The following is a 7,039-nucleotide window of genomic DNA, read 5'->3' as shown; positions in this document are numbered from 1 at the left end:
TTTTAACTGAATTTGGAAAAAAAGAGACATCTCAACCTTTTGTTGTCTGTAAATTCCTATCCATGTTTTATTCAGGCAGTGTGTCTGTACGAAGGCTATCCCTGTGGTAAAGCATTAACAAATTAAGCCAAATGTCATTAAGTTTGTCTCATTCCTCATTCATGTGGAACTTCAGTAGATCACATAAACAGGCATGCTAATTCTCTCTGCTCTATATTTTTTCGTTTTTCAATTGCTCTCTACTTTGCCCTGCTTATTTAATTAAGGATTGGCTACCTACCAGGCTTCTACAGAGTCTTTTTTTGCTGTTTTCTGGAGCTTAAGGAGGGAGGGGTCTCACTTGGATCAGGCAGACGCCTCTGACTTTGCTCATTCATATTCATGAACCCCCTAGTTGTGTTTTCTCTGTGTGAATTGCTCTTTAGCAGATCATTCTCTCTCTGGAACCCTTTGCCTCCACACAAAGCTTCTTCTACAACCAACAGAAACATTAGCAGCAGGTGAAATTTCCATTACTGGGGGTTAGACAGGAATGCTAATTGGTTTCAAATATTAACCATTATTTCCTCTAAACTTTTCCTCTAAGTATTTCACCTGGAGCTGTTTGGACTCAGTAATTTCCTAAAGACCTGAATGCCCCCATCTGCACAGGAGCCTTACAGCAAGAACTGAAGAAAAGACAACTGTGACATTTTTATAAGCATAAACATTACCTCCAGATTAGGGTCGATGCCAGCATGCCTGGAACAAGGACTTCCCCGCCCCCCACTCTTAATGTTCCTAATTCATCCTGCGCTTGTAATTTATGTTTCCTAAGCCTTTAGCAGTACTTTGCAAGAAGCTGATTAGAATAATGGGCTTTTAGACTAGATTTTGGAAATCCTATTCTTGTCTAAACTCCCTCCATTTAGACATAAAACACACACAGTTGCAAGAAGGAAATTCAGGGAATACACATCTAGCTATAGTGACAGAGTTGGAACCTAGCATCCGAGTCCTCCAACTCCATCCTGGCTACAGCAGGGAGGAGAATCTTGGTGAAGTCTGAGGAGAACCCAACAGATAGCACTCAGTAGGCTCCGAAGCCCCTGACTTACAAGTTTCTTTCTGAAACTACCGCAATGGTATTAGGACACCTCGGTCCAGCACCCTCCCTCCTTGTTTAGTGGATTTAAACTGCAAACTCAAGTCTGATTCCAGAGTCCTCCATCTTTCCATAATGACAAGAGCTTCCCGGATGACTGTAAGGACAGAGAGTTCTTGAATAGTTCTGTTGGGATTCGGACTCTGCTCAGGTGGTTATTATCCTGGAGGAGTGGGGAGTGTGTTATTTTAATACAGCTCTGTGTGATGGCTTGGAAACCACTGGCATTGATCTCTACCGGCCTCAGTCCCCTCCTCTATAAAATGGGGCAATAATAAGGCTACTGCCACCTGGTGGATGTATGTGGAACTGCAGGTAAGTAGAGTAGAATTCTTACCTTCAGAGTTCAGTTGTAGCGAGCATTCAGTACAAGTTAGCTTTTATTCTTCGATAGGTAAAGAAGTTCTGACATTTCAATTTCTTTGTGTAATTGCCCTTCTGATATTGCTGTGTTCTTATGGCTTAATATTCCAGGTACCATTTCCACTAGCCATAAACTCAGATAGAAAAATGGAACTCTTTTAAATCGACCTTCAATTTAAATTTTTCTATAAACGTACCTATTTCCATCTCAACCCTTAATGTTCCCCTGGTGATGGCAGAAAACTTAATTCATTCACTTCTGGGTAAAACCCTGACAAATCCATTGATGTATTACTCAAATCAGAATGTTGGCAACTCTTAGTCCTTCTGAGTTTTCTTACTCTTTCTTTTCCTCTCTGTGGTCTCAGCCCTTGATCCCTAAAAAGTCTTTTCACTCAAAATGATTGTCTCTGCCACGCATTTGTAAAGATCTATTTGAGAAGCTCAAATACTCAGGCTTGAATGTTTTTCCTCCTTTAGATTTCTGAGGCTAAAAACCCTATTGTATGGACAGGAACCTGTAGGTTTCTGAGCAGGCTCCCCCACTGCCAGAGTAGAGGCAGGAGAACATCAAGAATAACATCTGAGCAAGAATAACATCTCATTGACTATGTCCAAACATTATCCCACTGTGCAAGAACAGAAACCTATTCAAAGTAAGTAAAAAAGAGGTGGGGGGAAGGAGGCTTGGTTTTGGAATATACAGGGATTTCATGAATTTCAAGATCAAGAAGCAAAAAATTCTGGACTACTAGGGGCACCTGGGTGACTCAGTAGGTGAAGTGTCTGCATTCGTTTCAAGATGTGATCTCAGGGTCCTGGAATCAAGCCCCGCATGGGGCTGTTTGCTCAGTGGAGAGCCTGCTTCTCCCTCTCCCTCTTCCTGCCGCTCCCCCTGCTTGTGTGCTCTCTCTCTCTCTCTTTCTCCCTCTGTTAAATAAATGAATAAATAAAATCTTAAAAGAAAAAAGAAAAGAAATCTGGACCTCTTGAAAAATGAACATGAAAAGGCAAGCTCTCCCTCCCTTGCTCCACCCAGGACTTGAGGTTTCTCCCTTCTGCTTCTTCCTAGGTGTCAGCTTACAGGCCTCCCTTTCTTGACCGGCTTTCTTTGTTTATCTTGCACAGGGCCTCAAAACAACCACCCTCGCTGCAGCTCTATAGAAGGACTTCCCAGCTTGAACCTTACAACTGATTGCAAGTGTCACCGAGGTTCTTAGTACAAGTCTCCCTGGAGACAGTCTGACTGCTCGGGCTTATCTGGTACAGCCAGACCTCCCAGGTTGCAGACAGGTTTGTGGCTCAATGGCCTTTGGCCCAGTTATCCATTCCAGTCCAATAGACTGTTGTTCTAGCAGGTACTCTGAAACACCTCTAATACTGTCTGACTATGGAAGACAAGGTATTAGAGATATCATGTGCGGAAAGCAAAAATGAGAGGGAGCCGTCTTGTGCTCTCATGCAAGACCCTGGAGGAAAGGACCATTGACTACCCCAGCAGCAGTTCCTAACGCTTCCCTGGGGCCTGGATGGCAGTCTGGAACAATCTATCTGCATTATTTCTAATTGCCAGTGTTTTCTACTTTGGAATATCTGCTAAGAGGAGGATACTATGATTGTCCAAATGTTTACCCTTTTATTATAGATCTCTTCTTAGAGATTAGAAATGAGAATTTTAAGTTATTTTTCTTTTGATTAATACTTTTTTGTACGAAGGTATGACTGGGTGAGCTGGAAGGACAGTGAAACCTGTAACGGGTATGATCTGTCACTGAAGGATCAGCGAGGAGACATCAAAAGGGGCTAGGGGATGGAAATAATAAGATAAAACAAAACAAAATAAAACAAGATAATATAAAATAAATTTTTAAAGGTGGGGGGGTGCTGGAGAGGGGCCAAGAGGCTGCAGGCTACTGTAAAATTTTATTTCACATTTTTTCCTCTCTTCCCCTATGGTCCTCTGCCTTGTTTCTCAAATTCCACATCTCATATGGATTATTAATAAAGAGATCATATGATAATTGACTTTCTCTGACTGACTTATTTTGCTTAGCATAATACCCTCTAGTTCCATCCACGTCATTGCAAATGGCAGGATCACAGACCCGTACCCCTGAAACAAATAATACATTATGTTAATAAAATTTTTAAAAAGAAAAAATTTATTTCGTATTCACTCAGCCAGAGAGAAAGGACTCTCAAAAGCTTTCCATGGTCATATTTTGGACCTTTGGAAAAGTATATTTGACAGAAGTTTCTGTTATTCAGTAAGTAAATTGAATTCGAATTTTTGTGACTTCTTACTGGACAGCATTTGTGATAAAATCCTTTCTGCTAGTCTAAACATGAAATGGAAGGCATTTGTACTTAATGAAGAACATGCCAAAAATTTCTCTACGAATTCAACCTATAGCAAACAAAATAGCAATCAGAAGGATTTAGGAAAGGCAGAAGAGAGACACGATGGAAATAATTTCTATTGAATCTTACCTTTATGCTTTTCTTAAGTTAACTGAATTAACAGAGTAAACCACAAGAGGCAAATGCATTAAATCTCAAGACAAGATTCATAAAATGATGAGTAAGCATTTTCTTATATGGGGGGCTCCTAAGAATCCTCCAGGGGGAGCTACACTTTGCACCTCAGGGGCCAATTGTATCAGGAGAGAAGGGGGAAGGAAGAAGCAGTGGGAACAGGCAGGCATTGGCTACAGTCAAGCTCATTCTCATAAGTTCATTAAGTTAGTTCCTAGTTGCGTGATTTCTTGACTAGTAATTGAAATACCTAAGAGAAATTGCCAAAATCAGAAAAGAAATTTAGCAGGCATGGAAAGACCCATGGAAAACTCAGAAACAAATCCTGCCTTGAAAAGAGAAGAAAGGCATGCTTGCCAAGATCTGACGCTAAAGTTGCTCAAGTTTATGTTTTGGGCAAGATAGCTGTTTGAATATACTTCTGATGCTTTAGAAACCAGTTTTTTCCTTGTTCATCTCTGCATTTTCCATCTGTAAAAGTAATTATAGAAATATATTTGCAAGACAGCCACCGGCTTCCATCTTAGGTAATCCCTCCCTGTCTGTTACACACACTCACACTCTGCAAGCTTTCAAACCTGGCAAGGACTCTTTTCTCTGTAGAAAGTGTACTACAACACAAGCATTCACCATTTGGAGTTGGACTGATGGCTCAGGTGAGCAGAGCGATAGGGCAAAATAACAGACCTGATCTTGTGATACAAAATACGTTGACTTAGGGCTTGTACCATCTGGAACACGTAAGACCTAAGTGAGGCTTGAGCTTGTGGAGTCCTTGTAGGAACGCTAAATCTTTAATATGTGTACCTGTGCTTGTGTGGAAGAAATATTTATTTAAAAGTATCCTTTTCCCCCAAAAGAAAGCCCTCCATAACTGGCAGAAAAAATTAAGAGTGAAAAATATCTATATTACATGTAGCCATGCCGTGGGAAACAGGGGTCTGGATGGGTCATGTGATTCTTTTGCTACAGGGTGACTTATGGAAGGTCATCTACTTGGTAAATAAAGGAAGGGTTTGGTTTGGTTTTGCTTTGCTTTCCTTTGTTTTGTTTTATTAATGGGAATGTTTTCAGTAGTTATCAGTTGCCAACACCATTAGGCCTTTCTTAGCTTAAAAGGGAAATTCAACTAAAAGTTAGTCTTTCTTCCTGAATAGGAGAAACACATCAAACACACAGGACTCAATGAGGACAGAAGACTGATATCAGAGGAAATAGTGACACTGGCCATGAGTAGTATGGAGGAAATCTTTAAAAACTAATGATTCCCGAAAGGAAATCCCAGCACTCAGGTTGAAGACAAGCAGAGTTTCCAGGTTTCAGAAGACCCATGTCAGACTGTGGTGTAGGTAAGTGATTGTCAAAGTGTGGTCCCTGAACCGGAAGCATTAGCATCACATGGAAACTCGTTACAAGTACAAATGCCCCAGGACCCACCCTGACCTACTGACCCAGAAACCATGAGGGAAGGACCCAGAAAGCTTTTTTAACACACCCAGATAGTTCTGATGCATGCTAATGTTCGGAACACCAAATTCTCTGTGTGTCTTACCCACTTTCAAGTGGATGTTTGTTAGGATGTTTGGGGCCAATTTAAATGACCTAAAACAGTTACGTTGAAGTTCAAATCTGCCTGTTTGGAAAGAAAAACTTTTCTTTGTTTTTTAAGTAGGCTCCATACACAGCATGGAGCCCAGAATGAGGCTTGAACTCACGACCCTGAGATCAAGACCTGAGCTGAGATCTAGAGTCAGACACTCAATGGACTGAGCCACTCAGGTGCCCCAGAAAGAATTTTTGTGTTATATTCATCAACCAAATTTTTGAAACCCTTAAACTTCAAAATGAAAAATAATATCTTAGATATAAAAAAAAAGTATTATAAAATTATAGACATGTAATTGCTTGTATTCTATATGTAACCATTAGGCTTTGTTCACTTGCATATGTAACTAGTGGGCTAAGCAAGTACAACTCCAAAGGGTAAAAACTCCAGGTTTACTCATTATCACAAATGGTCCCTGCAAAATCCCTCACCTTTTTCCTTGTCCCCAGATAAAAGCCTGCATGGGTCATGTCATTTTCCCGTGGCTTCTAGACATAATCGCAGTTGAGTCGAAAGTAGCATCCTAATCTGTCCCCTTTAGCTTCGGCCTACTTCAGGAGCAGCCTGCAGTCTGGAAAGGAGTGGGGGTTGGCCAGGACTTCTCTGTTTCCATGATGCTAGAGCTTCAAGTTCCAGTTCTCTCATCACAGCTCTTAACTTCTTCACCCCTATGCAATCTTTATCCCAGTAGCCCCACCCTATCGGAGCAGGCAAGATGGTGAGGGAAAATAGAAACAGAAGACTTGCTTGAATAGTCCTACTCTGACCTAACCCTGGTGCTTTCTGGTCCTAGTCAATCAGGCTGAATTCCATGTAACTACACAACTTCCTCCTGGGTGATAAACTCTCCAGCTGTCCTTTTCCAGTCCTCCACTCTCCACTTCCTGCCTGGTCTGCTTTGGCCTTCTTGGTCCCACAGACCCTCCTCTAGGAAAGTGTCCATCACATAGCTCCCACCCAGGGGCCTTCTGTGGCATCTGCTCTGCTAAAAGGAGCCCGCACATCCTCACCAAGTCACTTAGTGCTCGCTGCTATCCCCTGTCCTCCCCTTGCCATTGTGAGCTCTTCAACTATAGCCTCTGCCTTTGGTTCTTGGAGCAAGTCAACCACCAGTCTCTTGTGTACCACCAGGAGACACACAGCAAGCCAGGATTCTGTCCCCTCAAAGTCCTTCTCACTAGACTTGAGGTCATAAGGACACACTCTTTCCATCCACATCCCTGAAAGAAGGGGACAGAAAATGTCCTCCAACAACTTTCTACAAAGATCCTTTCTCACTCCCTTTCTGCATTTTCCAACTCTTACATCTTTTAGGATGCAACTGGGCTAAGAGTATAGAACCCAGTTTTTCCACTTTCTTTGAAAATTCTTCATGCATAATTTTACTTTTA

The sequence above is a fragment of the Mustela putorius genome, unplaced genomic scaffold (assembly GCF_011764305.1).
Source record: "Mustela putorius furo isolate JIRA1106 unplaced genomic scaffold, ASM1176430v1.1 tig00003871_pilon_pilon_pilon, whole genome shotgun sequence".
Lineage (NCBI taxonomy): Eukaryota > Metazoa > Chordata > Mammalia > Carnivora > Mustelidae > Mustela > Mustela putorius.
Note: the sequence above shows the minus strand (reverse complement) of the source record.